General features: G+C 40.2%; 1 protein-coding gene across 2 annotated transcripts in view; it reads right to left on the bottom strand.

The window, feature by feature from the left end:
• The window catches only part of ASTN1 (astrotactin 1), a 321,704-nt gene that overhangs the window by 222,149 nt on the left and 72,040 nt on the right, over window positions 1-27,515 (bottom strand). The gene's annotated exons all lie outside the window — the stretch shown is intronic.

The following is a 27,515-nucleotide window of genomic DNA, read 5'->3' as shown; positions in this document are numbered from 1 at the left end:
TTTTAAGGCCACTTGTTTTTCACTATCTGAACGTTCATTCCCTCACTTCGCAAATCTCAGTCTTGGGATAATACAAACCAAGTGCTTAGCAGTACTTGGAGTTTAATAAATACTAATATCATCATCATCATCATCTTCATTAATACTGTTTGTTGTCATTATTACTATCACTCACATATATCCTAAAATTGAGCAATAATCTTTGACAGAATCAAGCAAATGATACCTTTAAATAGCTTCAGCTCTTAAAAGTCTTCCTAAGTCCAGGAACTATAAGTCCAGGAATCAGCTCTGTTCAGTTGAGAAGTCCAGACCAAGTCACATTTGTACATTTCTGTAAGTGCTGGTTAGCAAGTTGAACAATCTTTAGATGTCTCTGATAAAACTCCACTTACACTCTCTATGCTTTAAGACTTGGCCACGGAGGCTTTCACAGAGGGATGCCATGCCATCCAGACCCCTTCAAGGCTTGCATGCAAGGCCAGCCCCAGGCAGCTTGTTGTCAGGCACTTAGCAAGGCACTCATGAATTCAAATGGGCAGGTCCTTCCAGGACATGGGGGTGGTGATTGTGGTCAGAGAAGAAGGAAGGAGCAAATGGGGGCAATATTAAAATAACAGCTATGTTTTTACCAGTAGTAAACTGAGTCCTTCTCTGTAGACTAGTCTGTGTGAGCACCTGTTATCATAAATGCCAAGAAGTACCGCACTCAAGTAGAACCTTCCATTCTCATCCTCACTCTAGGGAACAGGCTCTCCACCCCATTCCCACAGAGGCCTGAGCTTACCTTGCTGACCCTAAGCACTGCCTTCTGGCACATACAAACAGCCAGGGAGCCCAAGCTGGAGGGCCAGTCATTTCTCTTGGCTCTTATTTCTAAGCCATTTTCTCCTACAGAAAAGGGGGCTTAAGTGACCTCTGAAGCTTATTCTCACTGTAAAACTTTCTGGTATTTTTTGTCTCTCTGTGATTTGCAATTGCCATAATGGGGGCTGAACCTCAAGTTCCTTCAGAGTAAGGCTGAGACATGATAGTAATCTTAGGTATCTCTGTTGCATCATTTAGCCTGGGAAAGTGGAATGGAAAGGGAATTCCACAAAGACTCAAGCACGTGAAGAATACCTTATTATCATCCCTGTGTTACAACTTGCAAAGGCCTTTCTTCTAAGGTCCTCTTTTCATTCATCATTCCTGTGTGGTAGGCTTTACAGAATTAGAAACCAGAAGGCCAAGGAGGGTAAGTGACAGTTTCAAGGGTTAGAGTTAATGAGATGGAGATAACAGCCTTCTGACTCCTGGCACAGTGCTCTTGCTACAGACTGTGCTGTCTACGAAACCGATGTTTATTTACACTGAGAAATCATGAGCCACTGTGCTTGTATTTCAGCTTAATGACTTAGGTATACAGAAGATATACATCAATACTAAACACTGTCAGGAGTTTGAAGAGTTTGGGCTTAGAGATCCAAGATTGAAATTGAGTTATTAACCAATTCACACTAGTGTACAAATCATACGGCAATCTGATGTGATTTCATTGTGACAGACTCTCCTGAAGAATCACATCTGCATAGTATTTGGTCTGTTACTGGTCTAAAGACTCTCCACATTGCCTTGGGCCTATTTCTATAGGCTAATTTGTGTAAGGTGCTCATTACTAAAGGGCTTTAAGATGACCTCTAAATGACCTGACAGGCATATCTCCATGGAAACGTTGATCTAGCCATCTAATCCCTGCTGGGAGAATGATTTAAAAGAAATACAAGGTCACTTGATTGCTAAGGTGTCTTGTTGCTCAGCTGGGAATAACATACATTGACAGGACATTTTCTTTATTATTGCCCCTTCTATCTTTTCTATCATAATTCTAAAGCCCTCTCTCCTCTACAAGCCCTCCAAACAAAATACACTTTAAGGGGCTGATAATGAGAAACAGGAGCCATACATTCTACATGAATAATGTCTTTCAGAAAATAGATGAAGACTATGCACCATGTGGCACCCATCAGTGATGCCACTCCTCACACCTACGTGTGCTGGTCACTGTACTGCTGCTTGTGTCTGAATGTTTGTGTTCATATTCTCATACTTCACAGTAGCACTGGCCCATTAGTTTGAGATTTTAACTAAAACAATGTTAGATGAGTTTTGCAAACTAAAAAAAATGTGCTGAGTTTTCTTCCTCTGATGTGTAAGAGCACGTCCCAAAGGAATATGGCTGTAGTTTCATATACAAGCTAGATTGTAAACAAAAGTGACAGTAACTGGAATGAATGGATGATTCACCTTAAATCAGGACACAAAGACAGAAATTAGGGACAGGTATACAGCATTGGTAGCTTCTCCATCTACTCCTCATTCTGGAGCCAAAAAGGCACAGAGCTGGGGGTAATTCTGTGCCAGGGAACATTCATCCTCCCAGACATCAACCTTAAAGCTGAGGTCAGTCTTAGCTACTTGGCAATGGACTCTGTCTCTTTCATTCATAAACTGCTTAATATTTTTTTGTTTTGTTTGCTCTAAACTCATCTTCCTTGGGTTTCAAAAACTTTGAGTCCTAGCAGTTGAATATTTGGTGAACAAGGTCACGTATACTTTAATGTGATAAGCCTAGATCACATTCCTCTATTAGTCTGCCTTGTATCAGAAGACTCATTCATATTTCTTTCATCCTTATTTGGCTATTGCATCTAGTATGTGCCAGCCTTTTTATTCTACCTTCATAGAACCACACCTACTTCCTACTGATGATTACGGTTCCTTTTCTGTGCATGTTCACTGGGTTCATTAAATGCATTCCCTAGAGCGGAGTAATGTAGCACTGCAGAAACAGGGAGGGTTCTAATATCAGGAAACCAAAGTCTGAGGCAAGGCTCTTGCCCATACTACCTCTGAAAGCTTTATGCCTCAGTTTCTCTATCTTTCAAAAAGTGAAGATAACACAAACATCTATCACAGGGCTGTTACAGTGAAAATGCACATGGAAATGCTTAGAAATATGAGTTATCATTATTAGTAATACTAATATTATCATTCAAGATTAGTGACAAGAATAACCTTTTTAAATTCCTGGTTTAAAAAAAATTCAATACAGTTCTACATAAGGGTAGAATACTATTGTGTTCCTCATGTCCTTCATAAAGACACTTGTTCCCCTTTTTTAGCCACGACTTCATGTTGGGTCAATGTTTTCAGAGAATGATTTTAATGAACTCTAAGTCATTTCCTGAATCATTAATGATATGACAAAGATCCTTTTATTTCATAACTATAGCTGGAGTCCTTACCTGTGAGGGCATTACCTTGAAGTTGGTCACAGGAAAATCATCTCCCTCTTTTCTGCCCTCTAACACTGATCTTCTTACAGTCTGTCTCCATTAACTTGACTTTTTAGTACAAGGTTCAGTATTATCTAAATCATTTACAAAGATTGTTAATCATATTGCTTTCATAAAAACTGAGGCTCCATGCCCAACAAATATGGTAACTCACCATTTTTTCAAAAAATAGATCTTAAAGGGAGGATCTATCAAAAGCTTTTTAAAAATCTAAGTCAATCTCCTTGATCAGTATGTATGGCACACCCCTACAGGACACTCACTCACGCTTGGTTTCTCTGTACAGATTCCCACCGTTACCATGCCCTCCTTCACAACTGTACCCCCTTACACTTATGCTAGGTTCCATTTACAAATCTCATCTGTTGGTCATCAACGTTAATGGTCTGACTCATTGAGGGGACATAGTCCTTGCAGACAAGGATCTTTTGCTGGATAAGGTTGAATTAGATAATTTGATGTCACCTTTCCTAACTTCTCTGCAATTCTTCATGATGCATGTATGTATTTTATGTAGTACCAGGAATTTAACTATTTTTATTTGGTTGCCTGATTTGTGGTATTCTCAGTATTCATTATTACTTACTTTAGTACTTCAATTTCAAGAGGTAACATGCTGTTGAAATATCACAAATTCTTCAATAAAACTGAAAATAATTATTTCATCATTACTTTTCTCACTTTTTGCCTCCACAATAATAAAAGAATTTGGTATTTTCTAACTGGCACCATTTTCTCATATCTCATGGGATCTCTTATTTGTAACCCTGGTGGTTACAAATCTCTATTTGCAGTCAATTAATTTATATTTAACACCCATTGTTTTGTACATAGTTATTTAATAATCCATTAAATTCTTCCAGTTTCTTCCTTTTTTTTTTTTTTTGAGATGGAGTCTTGCTGTGTCTCCCAGGCTGGAATGCACTGGTGCGATCTTGGCTCACTGCAACATCTGCCTCCCAGGTTCAAGCTATTCTCCTGCCTCAGCCTCCTGAGTAGCTGGGATTACAGGCACACGCCACCACGCCTGGCTAATTTTTGTATTTTTAGTAGAGATGGGCTTTCACTATGTTGATCAGGCTGATCTCAAACTCCTGACCTCCTGATCTACCCGCCTCGGTCTCCCAAAGTGCTGGGATTACAGGCGTGAGCTGCTGCGCCCGGCCATTTCTTGCTTTTTTAAAGAAAAACTTGACTTTTAAAAGGTTCAGAAAAAAACAAAAAACAAAAAAATATACTAAGTAGCTTTGCTTTCTTTGCTGGAGGTTTCCTTAGTCATTTAAAGGAAGAATGATATCCCACTTTGGGTTGTCTTTGGTTTTTCATAACAAGTTGAACCTGAATTTGGAGGGAGAAAGCTTCAGGCAAGAAGATTGCTTTTCTTTGTTTGAACAACATTTTTTCTTTCTCTTTCTTTCTTTCTCTCTCTCTCTCTCTCTTTCTTTCTTTCTTTTTTTTTGACAAGGTCTCGCTCTGTTGCCCAGGCTGGAGTGCAGTGATGCATTCATAGCTCATTGCAGCCTTCAACTTCTAGGCTCAAGCAACCCTTCCATCTCAGCCCCCCGAGTAGCTGGGACTACAGATGTGCACCACTGAGCCTGTCTCTTTTTCATTTCTTTGTAGATGCAGGGTCTTGCTATGTTGCCCAGGCTGGTCTCAAACTCCTGGCCTCAAGTGATCCTCCTGCCTCATCCTCCCAAAGCACTGTGATTACAGGTATGAGCTCCCAGCTATGAACAAACCTTTTGATCTTACGTGAGGGATCCTCAAACTGCAATAGAAATCCCTCATACCGGTAGAACGCGGTGGCTCACGCCTGTAATCCCAGCACTTTGGGAGGCCGAGGAGGTGGATCATGAGGTCGGAAGATTGAGACCATCCTGGCTAACATGGTGAAACCCTGTCTCTACTAAAAATACAGAAAATTAGCTGGGAGTGGTGGCATGAGCCTGTAGTCCCAGCTACTCAGGAGACCGATGCTGAAGAATCACTTGAACCTGGGAGGTGGAGGTTGCAGTGAGCTGAGATCGTGCCACTGCACTCCAGCCTGGGCAACAGAGCGAGACTCTGTCTCAGAAAAGGAAAAGAAAGAAGAAAAAAGAAACCCCTTACACCATCCACCATCCTCACAGAAGCAAGCCAGAAAACCTACCCTGCTTTGTCTGTGCTGGGAAACAAATGAAGGGGGAAGCGCGTCCTTGGTCAGAATGAAGGGTCAGTCATTTGAGGAAGGATGGGAGAAGGAAAGATGTTTCCTTGCTAGAGTTTCTTTTTTTTTTTTTATTTTTTGAGATGCAGTCTCACTTCATCACCCAGGCTGGAGTGCAGTGGCAAGATCTTGGCTCACTGCAACCTATGCCTCCCAGGTTGAAGTGATCCTCATGCCTCAGCCTCCCTAGTAGCTGACCACAGGCCCGAGCCACCATGCCCGACTAAGTTTTGTATTTTTAGTAGAGATGAGTGTTTCACCATGTTGGCCAGACTGGTCTCGAACTTCTCACCTCAAGTGATCTGCCTGTCTCGGCCTCCCACAGTGCTGGGATTACAGGCGTGAGCCACCATACCTGGCCTTAGAGTTTCTAAGACTGTGTTATAGATGATAGAGCTAAGACGAAGGGACTTTGAGAAGTAGCTCACTCTGCCTCTTTAATTACCCTGTCTAGAAAGAAAGTCTGTCATAAGGGTCGGAGACTGGCTCTGCTGGAGAGATTGATTGGAGTAAGAGACTTTTTCACCCAATCTCAATTGCTTCAGTTTTCCTGGAATTGAGGCAGGCCATAAACCTATCAGTGACTCAAGAAAATTGAAGCAATTAAGTCTGCAGGTGTGCATATTTGTCATATTAATGATGGATCTGTGTTAATATAAGTCACAGAAGCCTTCTGCATGCCGCGTTCACTTCTGCTGGGGGTGAAACCACCTCGAGGAGGCGCTGCAACTCTGATATCAGGGATTTTCCCCTTTGGTCTCAGAGTGACTCCCCTCCTTCCCAGTTCTGGCTTGGGATGCTCTCCCACTGCTGCTCCGATTGCAGTCACATTTTTCAGGGATGCCTAATTTGACTCTGGTGACGAGCACGCTAGTTACTTAAAGATACCTAGTTAGGTATAGAAAGAGTATAATTTGCCAGCATAATTTTGGAGTCAGACAAACCTGGCTTGACTATCAGCCTTTTTACTTCATACTAGCTTGTCTCGAACAGGTTATTTAAGCCCAATAAGGATTATAACATTTATTTTATAAAGTTGTTGTGAGAAGGAAATAAAGTAATAAATGTAAAGCTCTAAATTCAGTGTCTCCTGGTTATGGTCACTTTAATGATTTCTCCTTTTCTGACCTTGAAAACATTTTAGCTCTTAGAAAATTAATTTCCAGTCATTCCTCATAGGCTGCCAGACAACTTGAGGGTGAGGAACAGTATTAGCAAGGTTCATGAGAAGACAGTAGGCCAGTGCCTCGGATGTGTCAATCTTGGTGACTGTCAACTGCCCTCTCCGGAGGATGCTGCCTCTTCCTTTAAAAGCCAGCCAGCCTTTCCTGAGGCCCTTCATTCCACATGACCCCCTAGGGATAGGCACCTCACCCAGGGGCAACCTGTCTGTGGGATGAGCAGTGATCTACAACGTGGTTTGACACAAAAAGGTGAGTCATCAGATTCTCACTCGCAGGAATGTGAAATCGGGAATATGGAACAAATCAGGCATAAGTCAGCAGAAGCAGAGCTCAGAGAGACGCACAGGGAAAGCACAGACGGGGAGTGGCCATAAGAGCCACTTCAAGCTGGAGAGACAAGGAAATAGGAAAAAGGTGAGTAAGCAAACGCTTCGCAGTAGAGAAAAGACATGGGGTGTAAAAAGAGAAGCACCAGGTACAGTGGTAGGGAAAGGAGAGGAAGATGTATGATAGGAGATGGGCACATTACTGAAATGCAGCCCAGGAGTCTCCCAAAGCCCTACCCCAGAGCCCCGGCTGTCCTGGATCCAGGCCCACCTGTCTTGAGGGTTGGCTGACGCACAGCTCCTGTGCCTTCATCCCTGTGGGGTCACTGCCCCTCATTGACATGTGTGTCCTCACAAACATTTCCCAGCATTGAGCAACTTGAGCAGGCCACTGTGCATAAGCAACTGTGCTCACCCACTGAGATGTGAACACCCTTTGGGAGATCTGGAATGCTCAGAGAATTCTGAACATCTAGGCACCTCACTCGACGGCCTAGATCATGGAATCCCATGAAGGGCTCTTCTGATCCTCTGTCACATATTATAGGGAAGTCTTTCCCTCAAAAAACAACAAGTAAATACATGCCACTCTATGGGAAAGAAGTGATAAAAATGCTTATTTAGACAATGAGGGAGTAAACTAGATCCCAGATTTCTTCATTATTGTAAAGTCTAGGTATGGCCCTTTTTCCAGTCGGCAAAATGGGAATCATGATAGCACCAACAACGTCAAACCACAATATGCTGCATCTATAAGGTCGTAAAAACACACCAGCAGATAATGATGCTGGAAAGGAAATACATTCCTTTTTATTATCAAAGAAAAGATTTTCCTTTGCCAACCCACATAACTTAACAGTCAGCAATAATGAGGAAGGAAACAAAAAATGCACTGTACATGACAGCCAAAATCAGAATTTGATAAAATATCCTACTTCTAAAGGGATACTGTCATGTAAAAAAAAAAATCAATTTGAGTAGAAAAAGTCTGGTTTGTTTATTAGTTTTGCTCCTAATGCCACCAAATGGACCTCAATCTGAAATTGCTTTTGAAATCAAATTTGCTGTTCTCCAATTCTGCAACTTACTCTTTATGCTAATTTGTCTGCACCTGCAGGGACAAAGAAACTGGCAGCATTGAACATGAGATCCAGGAAGAAAAAGCAACACAAAGATTCAGGAAATGAAACCAGGACTAAATCATATTAAGTGTATAAAGGTTGGACTTTTATAAAACAAGGAAAGAGTGGATCAAATGCCTGAGAGAGTGTTCTGACTGTAGAAAATGCTAGAGCCTTGGTGAGGGAGCTGATGTCTTCCCAGGTCCTAGAAGAAGAATGGCAGTGTGGGGTTTGTGGAATCAGGAAGGCCAAGCGCTGGGACCAAGCTGGGTCTCCCTCAGCCTTCACATCCCTTAATTATGAGAGTCATTACAAAAACGTCTTAAAAGTTTCCTGCTCAAGACCTTAGCCTCTATGAGTTGGGGTTAATTCTTCCTTCCAACTTAAAAAATCTCTTCATTTAAGGCTCTAGTTTGAAAGGAGAAGTACCACAATTTCAAGGAATAGACTGCCATCCTTTTCCCATTGTTCTCTGTTATATGGGCCCTCAACTGTCTCCTTTCTCCTGCTTCTTTCTGCCATGCCACTGGGTGTGGTCAGAGAGTATCTGGAGCCCAAATCTATTATCCCAAACATTATAAAACCTGAGAACACAAGTACTACAAAGATACTTGAAAATACTGTCCTCACTTTCCAGATGCCCATTTCCTTCACAACATGAACTCCACGCCCCCACTGAAAAGATAACAAAAGCTCAGAGAGTTAAGCATTTTGCACAAGGTTATACAGAGCGTTCACTCATAAGCAACCCAGAGAAAGAATCCCACACCAGGCCTCGTTCTGTTATGTTGCCTCTCAAAATTCAGAAAAAAATTAAAAATATAATTCTTTATATTTCTATGGTGCTTCCACTTTGAGTATTTGCTCCATCACTCTATCCAGTATATTTAATTTTAGACTTTTTACATTTCTACATTATAAAGCACTGTTAAACTTCAAGTTCTGTCAACAGCTGGTAGCTGTTGAAATACAATGAATGCTGTGAATGTTATGTGTTTAATGCTCAAGCAAAAATGTCAATTTTCACCTTGGATTTATTAAACTAGGGGAAAAAATCAATTGGGAACATAAAATGTTCAATAGCCACCCGCCTACTGTCCTTCTTCTTCCCCTCCTAAGTGTCCCTTCATTCCTCTCATTCCTCCATCTTTTTTTTTTTTTTTTTTTTTGGTATATCACCAGGCAAAAAAAAAACAGGTATCACACTCTCAACTAAGATTTTGTTTAAAACAAAATAAAATGAGCATCAGGCTTTTGCCCATTGTTCGATTTTCGTTAGAGCAGCTGCCTTATTTCCTTTAGACCAATACTAGTTTCTTGTAGAAGTAAGAGTACTGTTATGGTTAGTATTAAATAATTGCATTAAATGCATTTCTATAGCAAATGACACAAAATTATTTGTGAAGTACCTCTTTTCTGTTAACTGATAATGAAAGTCTGTGTTTTCCATATTTGTGAATATGAAGAAATGGAAAATAAGAGGTTAACTGACTTTCTCAAAATCATGCCACGCAACAGGATTAGAGTTAGAGTTCATAGCTCCTGCCTCTCCAGTCCAATTTGTTATTGGAGTCACAGAGAAATGTCTTTTAGTGAAACTTCTTCAGATTTTATGTCCCTAATTCTGTTCTGTTTCCCTAGGGAGGAAGTGTAGTGAAGGGGAAAGAGAATGGTCTTTAGAATCAGACAGACGTGGTTAGACTCCCAACTCTGACATTTGCTAGTCAGATGATCCCAGGCAAGTTACATAACCTCGAAGCCTCTAGGTCTTCATTTGTTAGGGTAGATAACAGCACACACTTCAGAGGGGTGCATGAGGCTTAAATGAGACCATGTATGAAGCATACTGAAGACACTCAATACATGTGTGCACCCTCTGTCTGTATTATTTTTCTTGGACAATTAAAATATAATTGACTCACCAGAGAGATAACAAGTTCTAGAAATTGGGGACCCATTTTCTCTTATTTTCAATTTGCTTGTGAGTTCTAACATTTCTAACATTTCTAACATTTCAACCTGAAAACAAGATAAGTTTTGTAGAGAAAATGCATTGGTGGTACCACTCTAAAAGCCAAGGCCTTCTCATTGGTCAGCACAGAGTAGAAAAAACATAATCTGGCAGAAGAAAGGTCAAGGAGCTCTTGCTTGACTTGATCTCTGGTAGGCTAGGTGAACTTTTTTTTATTTGGTTATTCATTCATTCCTTGAAAAAGTATTTTACTTTTTATGAATTGTATTTCATGCCAAATACTAACGATTACAAATATGAATGAGCTTGCCCATAAGAAATTTATATATCAGAATGGGCAGGGGAAAAAATTAGTAATGGAATAAAGGGTCAGTTGCCAAGAAAACACAGGATGGAGTCAGGGTATAAAACAGGAGGGTATAAAACACTCTTATAAAACAAGAGCGGCCCATCTTCTTAAGAAGAGAGCATCAGGAGGGCTGAAAAGAAGAGGCAATGTGTGCATGAAGTTTAAAGATAAGTGAGCTACACTAACTAGCAGGGTGTGGGTGGCAAGGGGAAGACACCCTGGCCACATCTTGGCTAAGTTACAGAGTCATGCAGTGATGGCAGGGTGCCTTCTGAAGACACCAAGATGGCTCTTGGTAGGTTGTACAAAGGTGGGGAACTCACCAGAAGCCAGGCTACAGTGGATATCATGTGCCATATTTAAGAGTTTGAACTTTACTCTCCAGATGAAGGGGATTGAAAGACATGGCTGCATTTATGCTTTTAGAAAGATGGCTGAATAATGCAGAGTCAAGCTAAGAGTGGTTTAAGGGCTTGCTCTTGGAAAGGAGAACAGGGAAAACGCAGAGGAGAAGTGAAAGGGGAGGAATTAGCAAAGTAAGTCACTGTTTGGATGTTGGGGTTAGGGCAAGGGAAGACATGTGGACAACCCCAGAAGGTTAGGTCAAGGTTTATGCTAGAGAGGAAACACAGCCTGGAGGAACAAGATTGGCTGAGGGAGCAGAGGTCTGGATATGCTGAGTTTGAAATCCACATTGGATTGTCAGATAGGAAAATTTAAATGGACCTTTCAGACATTTAAATGGACATGTCAGAAATGCATGGGAAAATTCTTGTCTAAAGGAATGTACAAGTGATGGTAAGTGGAAGCCATGGTCATGGGGATGGACGAATCTACCTGTGAGTGTGCAGTATGTAAAGATGAGGACCCCAGGATGATAGCAGGCACAACACTATCTGTTAAGGGAAAGGCGTCTCTGGACCTGAGTTTCCTCCTCTATTAAATGAAAGGGATGGGCTCCATGCTTTCTTAGGTTCCTTTCACCTCTAAAATGTCTCATTCCATGCTTTTTTATTTGGTTCCAGTTTTCACTCCCATGGCTCTCTTTTCTTTCTTCCACCTTTGTTATTTTTGGAAAAAGCTGTTTGAAGCTGAAGCTCCTCTGAAGTAGCCCCTTGATCTTTCTGTCATAAGGACACTCACACAAAGGGTACAGCATGGAGACTTTGCAGAAGAAGAAAAGGCAAGCGAGAATCAGGGCAGGTATCAGCTCCAGGACGTGGACCTTCCCATGCCTTCAAAGAAGCCACAAGATCATGGATTTCCCTCCCGCTCCTCAGTTGTTCAGGGGAGATGTTTTTCATACAAACCAGAAGAATAACACTGGCCCCTTGCATTAAATACTCCTGGATTCCCTGTAATACTCTCCTTCCCTATGCTGGAGGGAGCTCTGCCACCATAGATTATGCCTAAGGTATTGGTACCTCATTACTTGCTAGTAGATTTAAAAATTACTAGGATCATAAAACTTTCATGGGCTATATTCCCATTTATCATTTAACCCACTCATTTTCTTATCAATGCACAATATTTCCTACTTTTCTACATCCTGTCTGCATAAGGCATATGTGGATGTTCTCTGTAGAAAATACATCCAAATTCCTATTAAACCCAAGATAAAAGAGAGAAAATTCAATTTATTTTTTGTATACTGCCAGTTTCTCATTAGCCTTGACTTCTTAAGCCCTCGGGTTACGGACCAGTGCTTATTTTCATGGCTGCATTACTAGATTTTATTACATTTGTACTGAGAGGCAAGATAGTCTCATTTTATATCTGGAGAAATAGGTTTAGTGACCTGGTGACAGCAACTGGCCATGGATCAGTATATTTTCCTTATTATGTGAGTCTAGAGCCATATGTTTTTGGTTGTCTGGGCAGAGTATAAAACCCACTGCTCATCACATACAAATTCAACACTAGTGATCTATCGCCCTCTTTCTGGAATCACCCAATGTCAGGAGATGATGGCCTTCAGGATTACAATTCTGGAAGGGAATCTGTTGTTCTAAAAGCAACAGTCTTTTCTCTTTGCCAAATCAGGTCATGCACCATTGAGAAAAAAAAATGCTTCATCTCATCTTTGAAAATAAAAACATTGATTTTAGGCTTTGGAAGTCAAGAATTCCAAGTATGAAGTCAGAAATTAAAGACATTGCAGCAACTGGGGCTTTCCCTGTATAAAGCTGTGACTAAGCATTAGGTTTCTAACCCCTGGAATAAAATACTTTTCCTCTTATGAAGGACCTTTGCACAACAGGCAAGCAATAGAAAAATCTTTTCATCCTCTTTTGTAAGGATAATGGAATTCAACAAAGTACCCCAAATCCTGAATTGTCAACACATTCTCATAAGTGGACAACTACTCTCAGTGGTAACCACCTGGGGTCAGGAGATCAAAATTATAGATTAAATATGGAACTGCAAGGAAGTCCTAATATCACCTGGCCCAAACTCCTGCAGAAAGCACTTCTGCCTCTCAGAGAGAGTCAGAGGTCTCTAGGGATAGATGTTCTACATCCGTCTCCAAATCCTTTTCTGTAGCATATTTATCCTAACTTACTAAAGTATTTTTCTTCTTTTGTCAGAGTAAATTCTCCCTTGCTGTCATTTAAGCCTGTTCCTTCTGGCATTGTCTTCTGTGGAGATGGAAAATAACAAGTTTGGAGGCTCCTTATAATATCTGCAAATACATGACCACCTCCCTTTGCAGTGCCATCCACCTCTGACTCCAAGGCACAGTGCTGCTCTAGCTCCCCACTGAGTGGGAGTTAAATTCTCAGAGCCACACTTCCAAAACTCCACCAGGGAGTGACTGCTTGCAGGTGTCACAATTTGCACTTGGGAGGAAAGAAAGGCAAATGGCCACACTGAACAAGGGCAAGAGACCCATCTAGTTATGCTTTACCATGACTCCAGCCCCTACATGTCTCCCACCAAAGGCAGAAGGCTGCTATGTAAGCTCCAGGGGTTTATGTACCTTCCCAATCACAGAGGTGCCAACAAGTGTGTCTCTTCCCAAAGAGAAAATCTCCAGAGTGGGTATATTCTGAGCCTAATTCTTGCCTTCATAACTCGAACCTATTATCCCAATCCAGATTTATCTACATCATTCTCAGCAAACTATCGCAAGAACAGAAAACCAAACACCGCATGTTCTCACTCATAGGTGGGAATTGAACAATGAGATCACTTGGACACAGGAAGGGGAACATCACATACCAGGGCCTGTTGTGGGGTGGGTGGAGGGAGGAGGGATAGCATTAGGAGATATACCTAATGTAAATGACGAGTTAATGGGTGCAGCACACCAACATGTCACATGTATACATATGTAACAAACCTGCACGTTGTGCACATGTACCCTAGAACTTAAAGTATAATAAAAAAGAAAAAAAAAAGGTGAACTCTGTTAACTTCCCATTTTTCACTTCAAGAGTTTTTCATTTCTTCATTTTCCTTTCATATTCTTTCCGTCTTAGAGGGAAATCTAGTTCCATGGTTAACCCCTCTACCTGTGCCCTTGACCCCCTCCCTCACTTGCTACCTCCTATGATTTTGCTCTATTTTTGTGTCTCTTTTAACTTCAATCTCTCTTTCCACTGTTTCTCACCCCTTGGTCTAAAATAATGATAAAAGTAATTCCCATCCCATCTCCTTACAAAATACTTTTGACCTTGATTTTAGCTTTTCTTATTGCCTTTTTTTTTTTCATTAATTATCCAACCCTTAAAACTTAAGCTTGTGAATTTGTTTTTTCTCTTCATTTTTGCCTTTCACTTCTTAACCCACTGACATCTGTTTCTGTCCCAAACAACATAGGGTGTGAAAAGAAAGGCATTGGCATACAATACTGTGAACTTCTAACTGGACTAAGAGCCTCCTGAAGACATGGCTTGGGCACAAGTGAATGTTAATGAATGGAGAAAAGAACACAGGAAAGGAATGGAATAGCAGAAGGAAAGCGTAAGAAATGAGACTTACTAAATGGTTGCTACTAGTCCATACCAGACACTATGTTAAGTGTTATAAATACTTGCTTGTCTCACTTGATTACAGAAGACGTTGGTTCCCAATTCAGCTCTGCTCCTACCCATCTAAGTATCATTTAGCTTTTCTGGACCCTAGTTTCTTAGCTATAAAACAGTGGTTGGACCAAAGGATTTCTAGTGCTTCTTGACACCTAAAGAGATGAAGGAAAAGTATTTGGTTATATATGTTGGAGTAGACCTTAGAAAAAAAAAATAGCCCCATGGTGTCTAGAGCATTTTTATCTTAAACCTGACAAGGATCCTTGTATTTGTCTTCCTGTTTACCCAACATTTATTGGGTAAGGATTCATATTTTTCTCTCTTTTTATTCAAAGACATATATGACTGGATCCCCTGTGGTCCAGTGACAACATCATCTATTTGAAGCTAGGTAGCATGAATTTAAACCCCACTTTGCCACTTACTGGCCACATGACCCTGGGCAGGTTCCTTGATGATCTGAGTCAACCTCAGATCTCTCACTTGGCAAAACGTAGTCCAGGTGGTAACATGCACCCGCACAACCCCTGCCTGCCAGGGTTGTTGTGGCAGTTGACCAGAATAATGCATCAAGGGCCTTGTTCACACAATTGTTGGCACAGAGGAGGCATGCGTACGTGTGTGATTCCCTGGTTTTCTCCTTTTCTCTTTCTTCATGAGCATGGGCATTGTCTTCGCCAGGTTTGTACTTTCTTGGAGGCTCCTAGGTTGGCTAGTGCCTTTTGTGGGAACTACAGACCTACACCAATCTCCTCATTATAGGATGACATAACAGAGTTTAGACACATGTCCAAGTTCCATGGACATGTGTCTAAAATGATAACCCCAAACTAAACCAAATAAAATGATAACCCCAAACTAAAAAAAAAATGATAACCCCAAACTAAACTAAACAAATAAACCAAACAACATCAACAATTAAAGTTAAAACATATATTTATTGTGGAAAATAATTAGCCTAAAAATGTTCCTCTTTGGGATAAACTAGCAGATGCTGGAATCCATTTAGATGCTCAGCCCAAGGGATAGATAAACGATGTTATGCACGTATGATGGAATACTACATAATACTAAATGCCAAAAACCATCACATGTTTCAAAGAACATTTAATGACATGAAAAATCACTCGCAAAATAGAGTCAAATGATTTTTTTAAAAACTTTTTTAAAATGTGCAAAATATGAGCTCAGTTTTTAAAAAAGAAATTATATATGCATACAAAATTGGCAGCATAATGTTTACAGTTTGTTTCTAGAAAATAGATTCATGGGTGATTTTAAAATTTTTCTGCATATTTTTCTGTTTTTCTATTGTTCCAGTGTATCCAAGTTCAATAAATAGTTTGTGATGAAGAGGAAATAATAGTTTTAATTTTGAGAATATACATTGTTAAGTATCTTTTATGATAACTAATATGCATACTTTGGGTGTTTTGTTTATGAAACTCAGAAAGTTATTTGCATGGATACAGACTATTATAGCTACAGAGAACTAGAAAACAGCATCTATTCTCAAACTTTTTTTTTAGAATTTTTCCTAAAGAAACCTTACAGAGATGCTTACTGTATCAACAAAGATAAAGAGCTGTTCTCCTCCTGGCAGGGATAATGGGCACTGAGTCCCAACATGCCCCTTCCTCCTGGCAGCTGAAGCATGTTAGTGAAATCCTTTGGACTCTGAAGAACACAATTTGCAAAGATCCTGGTTTAGTACAATACCTCCATGACACAGATGATGAAGAGTCAGGCACCAAGAAGCACCGTGACTTGTGTAAAGAAAGCAGGTTTCCTGACCGTGCCTAAACAGAAAACCCTAGTTTTCAAACTCCTAAATTGGTTGCATTAGAAACTTGCCTAAACGTGGAAATCATCTTTCTTGAGATCCAAGACCAGTAACAGTACCTGCGATGCTGACCATGAATAGCCATCCTCAGCAGTGCGCTCGGCAAGCCATATGCCAAATTCTGCCCGTTCAGCAAGAGCCTGAACATTATTTATTATTCGGAGGTGACCATGGCCTCCTTTACAACCTTCAGACTTTGTGAATCTCCTCTAATACCCACCTCCACCCTCAGGCTGCCTAGGTTTACAAGAAATACTAGTAAATCCTTTCCCCTGGTTGCAATGAATCAATGTCCCCGTAGTCTACTAGTCCGCAACCATGTTTCACGCAGAGCCAACTTCTGGATGGAAGCATAAAACCCCAAATCTTGCTGAAGCTATTCAGAGAGCCCAAGGTGCTTGTGGGAGTTGGGGAGTGTTAATCCCCACTTGCGAGGCCAGCTCCTACTCTGGTAATTACATTTTGCCTTGAAAAAGCGTCCCTGCTGCTGCTGTTAGATGCAGTCTTCATTTTCACCTCACTGAGTGAGGTTCGGAGTTAAGGTCTCTCTGAGGGTGGTTTGCTGACACCGGAGGCTGCTTCATTCAGGGGATGGCTGCATTTCAGCACCAGCTCAGCTGAGCTCTAGGTCCTGGGATTTACTGAGTTGTTTGCAAAGAGCTTTGGATTAATGAAGTTACCTGTACCTGTAAGGTATTATTATCACTTAATCTTTTTCTACCTTCAACTCCAGTGATAGTGATGGGGAACCAACTTCATGTGCCTCAGAGTTTCCATTTAGTGTAAGCCTAAAGGCTTAGATTTTGAAAGTATATCTGAACCCCTCAGATGTGACAGAATTGGACTGGAAATCTATTTAAGCACCTAAAGAGAATGGAAGATTTCCCACCGTTACACATGGGGATGCCTGCCTGCCTGTCACCTCTGCTACCTTGGTGAAGCCAGAGCAAAGTTCTGTTGCCAGAGCTGAATGATATTTACTCCTAAAGTGCTCAGTCAAGCTCTCTTGGTGCTCTGCATTCCACAAAAGGGGAAATCGAGGCAGTTCACTTAAGCTGGGAAATCAGGCCAATAATCTAAAGAAGAGAGGGGTTGAAATAGTCCGCACATTCACCACATGCCCGACTGAATATTTCTCTGAATGTGGCTAGTGTTATCCTCTGTAACAACAAAGAAGGCAACATATTCACAAGGGAAAAACATGCTTTTTTGTGAGTTATCAACAACCAAGAGATGCTACTTAAACGTTTTTGAAAAATCCTACACTCTTTTGAATACTACTTTTAAAGTCATATTAAATTTATTTAAAAACATGGCCTGGATTTTGAAGCAAAATTTTTGCCCCTCTGCCTTCCAGTCTTACTCCCAGAATAAACTAATATTCAAGTTTGAAACATATCTTTACATTGCTTTCTTCAATTCATGTAAATATATGCAAACATATATGGAGTTTTCTTCCTTCCTTCCTTCTTTTTTTTCTTCCTTCTTTCCTCAATAAAACGGTATTAAAAATACCAAAATGCTTTCCTTAAGATTAATAACAGTAATATTTATCTGAAATGAACTATTTCACCTGGCTCGGGGGCAGGGAAAGTCAAATTCCTACTCCTGTTTCTCCTCTTTCTCTTCCCACCACACTCCTTCCCTTTATGAGCAGGACAATGGCAGACAAAGGCAGTGTGAGCAAGCAAGAGAGGATGCTGATTTTTCTTGGCTATATAACTAGCTACAGCCAGTTATTTGCCTCAAAAGCAGAGGAGGTGACCCAGAAGCTGTTGCCCTAATCATCCATGTGGAGGCATGGAGCAGGCTGAGCTCTGTGATGTGTCAGATGCCAAGAGTCTTTCTGCTCAGCAAGGAGCTCACGATAGAGGGTAATCCCTGAGAGCCCCTTGAGAGTATCTGGATTATTATTATTATTATTTTTTTTTTTTTTTTTGAGGCGGAGTCTTGCTCTGTCGCCCAGGCTGGAGTGCAGTGGCCCGATCTCGGCTCACTGCAAGCTCCGCCTCCCGGGTTCCCGCCATTCTCCTGCCTCAGCCTCCCGAGTAGCTGGGACTATTTTTGAAAGAGGCCAGATGTGAACCGTCTAATAACAAAAGCTCCTGTGAGGGGAAATTAAAGCATTGTTATTATTTGGTTAATGTATTAATCTCTGACTCATAGCTATAACTCAAGGGGGAGGTAGAGAAATAGATAGAAAAAGAGAGAGACACACTGGGACATCATACCCTGAAAATGTTTGAGACAAATAAGATCAACATTTGCTTCTTGACTCTCAGTCCAGTTCACCAAATACTAGAAACCTTATGCCAGCCAGGGTACACATGCTTGCACACTCATGCCATCCTTTCTTATGCACACCCACTGCTTACACCCAGACAAATGCATGAAGGGCTGTTTTGTCTTTGTTCCCATTCTAAGGCCTCCTCCCACACTGCCCCAGCCCCCAGCCTGCCCTCCACCTGCATATCACCCTCCCCCAAGTACTGTCAGGCATGCTGGGCCCTCTGGGTTCTTTCTCAACCCTACAAACCCCATCAAAATGGACTCTTAGCAACAGGCGTGGCAATAGAGACATGAAAATAGAAATGAGAAGTCACTGACATTTGACACCTTTTCTAGAGGTATGATTAGTCAGAGGTCGAGCAAAGTTTTTACTTCAATTAATAAAATAGGGCATCCTGTTCAGTTCTGACATCAAAAGCATCAGTTGTCCATATGTTAATTTGGCCTTACTCACATGAATCTACATGTACACACACATAAAACACACACACAACACACACACACTCCTCAATCAGTGCCACCATCATCAATACCATACAAAACAATATAAAACAAAGGCCCTAGCAAGTTAGAAAGTTATGATTTACACACAATTATATTCATAATCTTTGTAATTCAATTTTTACCATAAGAGCCAACCACCACAATATGATAATATCCTGGAATGAGGGATCTCACAGACCAGCAGTTACCCACACACAGTACCCTGTTCATCCAGTATAGACATTCACTGTATTTATTACTGTCTGTCTTCCCTAATTTAAAAGATCCCTAACATTAATTGAGCATATGCAACATGCTAGACATAGCTATAGCTTTACAAACATTATATCATTTAATCCTTAAAAGAACTGCTTGATGTTGATATTCTTATTATCTGTTTTATACTGTGAGCTTCCTAAAGAACAAGATACATGAGAGAGCCTTAGGTTTCCAGTCTCTGGTAGAGTGTCTAATGGATAAATAAACTATCAGAATTGCTTGACATATCATTAGCATCATAATGAAAGCTGAAAGCTAGAAAAGATTGCAAAGATCATATAGACCCAATACCCATTTGATAATAAATTCCACCTAAATGGTCATTAACCTTGTGCTAACATAGCTCAGCTGACTCTCCACATTTGGATGAAGGCCACACATCTATGGAGAGCTCAGTTGAAATGCTCTCTACATTGAGTCAAAACACCTCTTCTCTGAGGCTTCAATGTGTAAATTCCTTGTTATACTCCTTTTTCCTTTCCCATGTCTATAAGAAAACCTTCAGATATTTGAAGTCAACTCCCAAGGCTCCCACATTTTTTTCTCATCAAATAAAACTAGTTCATTCCGTTGTTCCTTGCCTTTCAACATGCTTTGGGACTCCTTTACCATTCTGTCTACATGCCCTTGATTTCTAGATGGGTTGGGGGATAGGGGAGCTAAACACAAATATTTATAAGAAGCTGAAGGGTAACATGCGTGTGTTGAGTCTGGTCCTGCTTGATAACGAAGGAGTGATGAGGCTGGTGAAAGGGAAAGTCCTGCCCCACCAAAATGCTTTCAAATGAAAAAAATAAACTTCTAAAAGCCAAATATGCATTTCGATTAGGTGCACATACTGAACTAGATGCTTCCTGAAACACAGCAACCAGAACTGACCTAAATGTCTAGGTGTCATCTGACCTACTCTCAAAAAAGGGATGTTAATTCCTCACTGGAGTTACTATACTCTATTAAATATTGCAAACATTACATTAACCTTTTAGAACGTGACATTCTGTTGACTCACATCAGGCTTCCTGTGAACTAAAGCCTGAAATTATTTTTATTGGGCTGTTATTAGTTGTGTTTCTTGAATGCAGTTTTAGGATTCTATGTTTATTTCTAGTAAATTTTACCTTGTCAGATTCAGCCCATCTTTCCAATCTGTCAAGATTCTTCTGAGTGCTGACTGTCATCTTTGCCATCCAATGCAAATACTCCCTTTGCTAACTTCATGTAACTTATAATTATGATAAACATGTCTTTTTTTATTGAGACATAATTTGCATACCATAAAATTTACTCTTTTAAGATATACAATTCAGTGATTTTTAAAATATTCACAAAGTTGTGCAACCATCACTATTCTCTAATTCTAGAACACTTCTATCTCCCCAAAATAAAACATTCCCATTAGCATTTCCCATACCCTAGCCCTCTATCCTCTAGCAATCATTAATCCACTTTCTGTCTGTATGTATTTGCCTATTATGATATCTCTTATAAGTGGAGTTCTATAATACGTTTCTGATTTATTTCACTTACCACAGTGATTTTATGATTCATACATGTTGTAGCATGTATCAGCACTTCATTTTTATGGCCAAATAGTTATACATTGTATTGATATAACACAACTTGTGGATTGTCTCTATTTTTTAAAAATATTATGAACAATGCTACCATAAAATTTTATGCATAAGTTTTTTTTGTGTGAACAGATATTTTCAATTTTCTCAGGTATGTACCTAAAATAAATGACTGGGTCGTATGGTAATTCTATGTTTAACTTTTTGAAGAAATGCCAAATTGTTTTCTGCATCAGCTGAACCATTTTACATTTCCACCAGCAATGTACAAGGTTTTCAATTTCTCCACATTCTCTACCACATTTATTATTGTTCCCATTTTTGACTGCACTCACCGTGGAGGCTGTGAAGTGGAATCTCATTGTGGTTTTATTTTGCATTTTCTAATGACTAAGGATGTTGAGCATCTTTTCATCTGCTTATTGGTCATTTGTGTATCTTCCTTAGAGAAACGTCTATTCAAATCTTTGATCAATACCTAATTAGAATATTTGTCTTTTTATTGTTGAGTGGTGGGAGTTCTATATATATACTGCTACAAAACCCTTATCAGATACATGATATACAAATATTTTCTCCTGTACTGTGGGTTGTATTTTTACTTTCCTGATGGTGGATTTTGAAGCACAAAAGTTACAAATTTTGACGAAGTCCAATTTACCTAGTTTTCTTTTGTTGCTTTTGCTTTTGGTGTCATATTTAAGATGCATTGCTTAATCCAAGATCACAGAAATTTATACCTATATTGTCTTCTAATAGTTTCATAGTTTTGGCTCTTACCTTTAGGTGTTTGGTCCATTTGGGGTTCACTTTTGTATATGGCATGGGGTAAAGGTCCAACTTCATTGGTTTCCATGTGATAGGCAGTTTTGCAGTTGTCTCAGCCCTTTTTTTGACAAAATTATGATTTCCCTCATGGAATTGTCTTGACACTCTTGTCAAAAATGAATTGTCTGTAAATATAAGGGTTTGCTGCTAGGCTGTAAAGTGGTATCTCATCGGGTTTTTTATTTTAGACTTTCAATTCTAACCCATTTCTATATATCTATACTTATGCTAGTACCACACTGTTTTTATTGCTGTAGTTTTGTAGGATAAATATGTCCTTGACTGTTAAAGAAGTTAGCTATAGAAATGCTGAACAAGACGGAACTGAACAGAGAGCTCTGTGCCATAACACTAGAATATGAGCTCCATGAAGGCAGGAGCTTCATTTCCTTTGGTCACTGTGCATGACCAGTACCTAGAAAAAAGTCTGGTACACGGTAAAGCTCTGAATATATATTTGTTGGCTGACTGAATGAATGATTGAATGAAAAATATAACTAGCATCCCTTTCACATTTCAACCATATAATCTACTTAGTTGGACTAGCATTTTGCCTTCTCCTTTCATCACATCTAGAAAGCTAGTGCAGAAGGCCTTGCCAAATGCCTTGCTGAAGTCCAAAAGACATTTGTTTTTAGCCTCAGTGCCAGGACACTGTATGTGATATCCATAACCTTAGAGTCATCAAAAGAATGATTTTGCCCATTTCTGGCACAGACAGGATTTCACCTGGTAATTTAAGAAGGAAATAGTCTATTACCCATTCCTCTAAAACCATTATTTTACCAACTTAAAAAAAAAAAATTGCAAAATTCTAGGGCACCCATACTTACTTCATTTGACAGGTCAAAAGGAATAAAAAAGAGCACTATTTAGAGAGTTAATATTCGGAGGTGTCACTTTTGCCCTTTGTGTAAAAAGGGTAAGCCTGGAAAGCAACAATAAAAAGTCAGGAAAAAAGATCCTGCACACACCCTCAAGACTGACTCTGCCAGGGCTTTTCCTGCTTCTGAACAGGGCCTGAGTGAGTTGAAAAATGACACAGTGTACAGATTTCATCAAAAGACAAAAGAAACATCAACAAAGAAAAGGGTAGATTTCAATCATTTTCCAAGGATTAATGATTCAGAGTTTGTTTTTGAAAATTCAGTTGTTCTCTTAATTGTATGTGGAAGAAGACTCTTCAGTTATGTGTGTATACATGGGCCTGTGAGGTCACTGCATTTAATTGAGGGTTTGTGTTTTGGGGCTTATGTTTTGGGTTCAGATCTACATAAAAATACTGATACTGATGTTGGCTCCCAAGAGCTCCTGGCTTATAGAAATGCCCTTACCTAAAATTTCAGGAACTTCCAGGCAACTCCTGCAACTCAGATAGTTACTTCAGTCTCATGTATTAGTGCTGCTTTCATATTAACAAATGATCACCATTGTCATTTGAGATTGCTACACAATTACTACAGATTATCTCATTTAATATTTTCAAATGAGATAGATATTATCTTCCACTGTACAGATGATAACATCAAGGCTCATAGATGCTAAGAAAATTGTGAATTCATAATCAGAGGAGCCAGGACTCAGACTCAGATCTGTCTAACACCAAAATGCATGCTCTTCATCACTGTGCTATCCTGACTCTTAAAAAGAAATAATGCCTCATGAATATGCACAAGGCAGTTTTAAGTAAAGGGAGGCTGCCTATGCACATGATTGTTTTCTAGGTATAATCCAATTGCTCATCTTCCTCCAGTGCCCTGCTTTGGGCTTAGGATTAGTGTCCTAAAAAAAGAGGCTCCAAAGAGCTGCCTTACCCCTTTCACCATGTGGAGCCACAGTGAGGAGCCACCATCTTTGAACCAACTCACCAGATACCAAATGTGCTGGTGGCTTAATCTTGGACTTCCCAGCCTCTAGAACTGTGAGAAGTAAATTTCTGTTGTTTATAAGCCACCCATTGTATGGCATTTTGTTACAGCAGCCTGAACAGACAGAGACAGAAAATTGGTACTGAGAAGTGGGGGTGCTGTTGTAACAAATACCTAAAAATGTGAAAGTGACTTTCGAATTGGGTAATGAGTAAGAGGCTGGAAGAGCTTTGAGGTGCATGCTAGAAAAAGCCTAGATTGCTGTGAAAAGACTGTTAAGGGTAATTCTGATCAGGGCTCAGAAGAGAAGAGGTGAGTGGTACAGAAAGCCTTGATCTTCTTAGAGAATACCTAAGTGATTGTGAAGAGAATGTTGGTAGAAATATGGATGATAAAGGCCATTCTAATGAGGACTCAGATAGAAACGAGAATTATGTTATTGGAAACTGGAAGAAAGGCAATTCTTGTCATAAAGCAACAAAGAACTTGGCTTAATTGTGTTCGTGTCCCAGTATTTTGTAGAAGGTAGAATTTGTGAATGATGAAATTGGATATTTAGCCAAAGCTATTTCTAAGGAAAGTATTGAAGGTGTGGCTTAGCCGCTCTTGAGTGCTAATAGTAAAATATAAGAAGGGAGAACTGACTTAAAAATGGAATTGTTAATCAAAAGGAAAGCAGAATTTAAAAATTTAAAAGATTCTTAGCCTATCCATGTTGGAAGAAATGAGAAAGCCTTTGTAGGAGAGAACAAGAGTGTAGCTAAGCAACCTTTTCATAAGGAGATTAGTATGGATCTGCCATCTCAATAACAATCTGCTACTATTTGTTGAGATAATGGAAGAATGACCCCAAAGGCATTTTAAAGATCACTGGGTATGCCCCTCACAATAGTGGCCCAGAGTGCAAGGGCCTGGAGGGAAGAACAATTTCAAGGCTCCACTCCCCGCCCTGTAGTGCAGTATCCTCAGCTGCCCTATGTGTGGCTACAGTAGGCTCAAGGCCCTGTGGTAACCCTTCTGGAAGGTACCAGTGGTAAACCTTGGTACAGTCAGTGTGGGGTTGTGCATGAAGTGCATGAGCTGTGGAGGCACAGCTACCTCTACCTAGATTTGAAAGATGGAGACCTGGAGCCTCAGCATCACAAACCAGGCAGAGGTCCACTGTGGTGATGGAGCCACCTCAAAGACTCCCCCTCAAAGAGTCCCCACTAAGACAAGGCCTAGTGGAGCTATGGGGCAGGACCATCCTTGCAACTCCAGACAAGCAGAGACACTAGATTGCAATTCCAGTCTGGGACAGCCCCAGGCAAGTGACTCCAACCCAGGAGAGCTGCCTCATCGTCTGTATCGAGCAAAGCCATGGGGGAATGGCTGCCAGGAGCCTTAGAGAACCAACCCTAGTCCTAGTGTTTTCAGAAGGTGGAACATCAAGTCAGAAAAGACTATTCTGGAGACTTAATGTTTAGATTTAAAGATTTAATGTTGTTTCCCCCATTAGGTTTTGGCTTGCTCAGGACTTGTCACACCATTCTTCTTCCCTGTTTATTTCTTTTGGAATGAAAATATCTATACGATACTTATCCCACCATTGTACTTTGGAAACACATAACTTGTTTGATTTCACAGGTTCACAGCTGCAGAGCAATTTGCCTCAGGTTAAATAATACCTTAAGTCTCACCTATCTCTGATTTAGATAGTATTTAGACGAGATTTGGACTTTAACTTTAAAGTAGATGCTGGAATGAGTTAAGACTTTGGGGGCTATTGGGATGAAATGAATGCATTTTTCATGCAAGAAGGACATTCAGGGACCTAGGGGTAGAATGCTATGATCTGAATGTTTGCATCCCCCAAACATCATATGTTGAAACCCAATAATTAATGTGATGGTATTAGGAGTTGGGGTCTTTCGAAGATGATTAGGCCATAAGGGTGGAGAACTCAAGAATGGGATTAATGTTTGATATAGTTTGACTGTGTCCCTACTGAAATCTCATCTTGAGCTGTAGCTCCCATAATCCTCATGTGTTATGGGAGAGATCCAGTGGGAGGTAATTTTATCATGGGGGTGGGTTTTTCCCCTGCTGTTGTTCTCTTGATAGTGAATATGTCTCACGAGATCTGTGGCTTTGTAAAAGGCAGTTCCCCTGCACATGCTGTCTTTCCTACTGCCATGTAAGACATGCCTTTACTCCTCCTTCACCTTCTACCATGATGGTGAGGTCTCCCCAGCCTTCTGGAACTGTGAGTACATTAGACATCTTTTTCCTTATAAATTACCCAGTCTTAGGTATTTCTTCATAGTCATATGAAAATGGACTAATACAATGCCCTTATAAAAGAGGCCCCAGTGAGCCACTTTGCCTTTTCTGTCATGTGAAGACATAGCATAAAGGCACCATCTCTGAATCAGGAAATGGCCCTCACTAGACACTGAATCTGCTGGCACCTTGATCTTGGACTTCCCAGCCTCTAGAGCTGTGAGAAATGAATTTCTGTTTTTTTGTTTTTTTTTTTATAAGCCACCCAGCATATGGTATTTTGCTATAGCAGCCTAAATAGATGAAGATTAAAACCCAGTTTAGAGCAACCCATACAGAGATCTTAAGTGGTTTCCTCATTTCCTCCCCAGGCTCAACAACACTTTCATCATTTTTACTCATCACTATCATTTCTTGAATTATCACCACTGCTAGGAAGAAGATGCTGTGAAAATTTCAGTGAAAGCTCCCATTATTATTTTTTTCTCCAATTGCCAAGTGCCTTCACTTTATTTCATATGATAATTTTGCAATATAGATTCAATCTAATGATTCCAGCTCCCATGAACACTGAGGTTAGAACCTGGGTCTCAGGTTAGAACCCGATTTAAACTCTAGTCCCACTGTCTATTGACTATATGTCTCTATACAATTCATTTAATAAAGTTAAGTATCAATTTCCTCATCTGAAAGTGGCTATAATAATAGTACTGTGATATCATGATATAATAAAAAATATAGAAGTATATCTTTGGTCTTTATCTCTGTTCCTGGCATAAAACTCCTAAACCCTTGGAATTTCTTAATTAGGAAGTTCCTTATCAATAAAGAACCCTTAATGATAAGGGTAAGAGGAGGAACATCTTTTGCTATTCACAATAAGATCCTTTCAAACATCCGAGTTTATGCTAATGAGATAAATGGGGTAGGGGAGTTAGTTGCCAGAGTAACCAAACTGGTGATTAGATGGTTGAAACCTTGGAACCTTCTGCCACACCCCAGACCTTCAGTGAGAAAAAAAGGGCTGGAGATTGCACTAATCATCAATGGTCAATGATTTAATCGATTATGCCTATATAATGGAACCTCCATAAAACCCCTAAATGACAGGGTTTAGAGAGCTTCCAGGTTGAGAAACACATTTAGGTGCTGAGAAGATAGCATGCCTAGTGAGGGCATGGAAGCACCTGGCATCTTCCCCCACCCTATGCCCTTCTGTACCTATCTCTTGGCTATTTCTGAGTTGTACCCATAAAAATAAACTGGTAAATGTAAGTAAAGGATTTTCCTGAGTTCTATAAGCTGTTTTAGCAAATTATCAAACTCGAAGGAGAGGATTGTGGGAAATCTTCCCACCCTCAACTTTATAAGCATTTGGTCAGAAGTATGAGTAGCCTGGACTTGCCATTGGCGTCTGAAGTGGAGCAGTATTATAGGAATCTATGGGGTCTGATACTAACTCCAGGTAGTTAGTGTCAGAACTGAATTGAATCACTGGACACCCAGTTGGTGTCCAAAGAGTTGGCTAGTTGGTTGTTGGCGTGAAAAATCCCACACATTTG

Source organism: Theropithecus gelada, chromosome 1 (assembly GCF_003255815.1).
Source record: "Theropithecus gelada isolate Dixy chromosome 1, Tgel_1.0, whole genome shotgun sequence".
Lineage (NCBI taxonomy): Eukaryota > Metazoa > Chordata > Mammalia > Primates > Cercopithecidae > Theropithecus > Theropithecus gelada.
Note: the sequence above shows the minus strand (reverse complement) of the source record. Positions and strands in the feature narration are given on the sequence as shown.